The sequence below is a fragment of the Austrofundulus limnaeus genome, unplaced genomic scaffold, assembly GCF_001266775.1.
Source record: "Austrofundulus limnaeus strain Quisiro unplaced genomic scaffold, Austrofundulus_limnaeus-1.0 Scaffold2, whole genome shotgun sequence".
Taxonomy (NCBI): Eukaryota; Metazoa; Chordata; class Actinopteri; order Cyprinodontiformes; family Rivulidae; genus Austrofundulus; species Austrofundulus limnaeus.
In genome coordinates, this window is record NW_013952404.1 from 2,969,607 (window position 1) to 2,971,272 (window position 1,666).

The following is a 1,666-nucleotide window of genomic DNA, read 5'->3' on the forward strand; positions in this document are numbered from 1 at the left end:
TAATAAATCTATGAGTTTTATTGTGCTATTTTAAGGCCCTTATTGGTCACTTTTTTAGGCTGAGAAGAAAAATCGATGTTTATCCTGTTAAAAGTCAACCAATCCCGACACGGACCCTCCCCTTCCCCCAATAAAAGGCAGGTTTGTCCGTTCCTATCTGCTGCAGAGGCGGTGATGTGGAGCCTCTTTGTGCTCCTGCTGGTGAGACTCTGCTCACTTCTTTTATGGCCACGAGACCCAGTCTGAGCTGCAGAACGCGCCTAATGAGGAGGTGCGGCGGAGACATGGCTTTTACCAGGCTCCAGAACTGCTCGTGACCTTCACCAAACATGACTCGTGTTTCTTTGTGTTTTGCACTTACTTTTTAATCATCCCATTATTAGTGCTGTCTGAGGATTGTGCTTTTCTATTTTAAATGAAAGGTGCTCTAACAAATGAGTAAAAAACGATGCTTGCATGTGACCTTTTGCCCTAATGTGTTYATTTCAGGATGATTCCTAGTTAAATTTGAATTATGTGCACACAAACCTAGCATTAAAGCAGCAAAAGGTTACATGTTGGTACATAAGGTTGAGCTACCTTTCTCAGTTTAAACTCACTTTGTTGTATCATGTCAGTGAGAGAAACATAAATTTACCTGAGTAGATTTGACCCCAAAGTTTAAAGAATTTTGTACTTTTTTGCATAAATTAAATAAGGAGTGCAATTTGATTAAATATTCATTCAGATGGAGATGTGTTACTATTCAGTTCCTCACTGCATGACTTAATTTTCTCGTTTCCAAGAAGACGAAAGTAAAACATGCAAAAATATTTTTATTTTCCTTTGTGACAAACATGCAAATAGGTTCTGAGAAATTCTGTGAATTCTACATGTACAGCACCAAAGTGTGATTCAAACAGAATAAAATTAGACCAACTGTATAGGCCGTTTTATAAGCTTGAGATATTAACTGATTTTGTTGCATAAAAGTTTGTTTTCTATTTAAATTAAATTACATTAAAAATAAATTGTTTCCGTTTGTGTCTGCCCACCAGGGACGTAAAGACTTGAAGACGGAGGATCAGAACTTGTTGAGGTATTGAGTTGTGCAAAGTGCAGCTTTATCACATCTCTTGTAACCTCAAGCCCATTGCAGACACTTCTGATTTCTACATGTTTAAAAAAATACACGTGAGTAAATATATGTAGGCTACGGCATATTGCTGTAATGTTGTCAGTCTTCCTGCCATGTTCCTCTTAGCTGGAAAATAATAAAATAATTACAGTTATAGAAAAATCTCACAGACAACTAAAAAAAAGCTTCATTCTGTTGGTCTGTGTTGAACATCACCCCTCCTGTTATCCCCTTTATGCAGTTGCCAGGTTAGATTAATCTACACTGTATTTGTAAACCCTTCACTTCCTCCTAAATAAAATTTCCCATGGCTCTCGGCTGCTTCCTGTTTAAAGTCTGTAATTTAAAAGCACAATAGTCATTCCTAGTGAAGCAGGTGCTTCTTATAATGCTTTTAATTCAGATGGGGCATAGTGGTTTAAAGAGACGTGGTAAACACCATCCCAGTTACAGATGAATATAATCTTTAAATAAGTGCTATAATGATAGTGATAAAGATTAAAGATGTGCTGCGATCTGTTTAATTCATCAACACCACCTAATATATAT

The 1,666-nt window shown here is 36.9% G+C and overlaps 1 long non-coding RNA gene across 1 annotated transcript in view; it reads left to right on the plus strand.

The window, feature by feature from the left end:
• Window positions 1-6: 6 nt before the first annotated feature.
• LOC106519206 (uncharacterized) overlaps window positions 7-1,666 on the plus strand; it is a 9,192-nt gene continuing 7,532 nt past the window's right edge. Inside the window, exon 1 of the long non-coding RNA XR_001310419.1 lies at window positions 7-1,173. This is a non-coding gene — a long non-coding RNA (uncharacterized LOC106519206). The remainder of the gene's footprint in view (window positions 1,174-1,666) is intronic.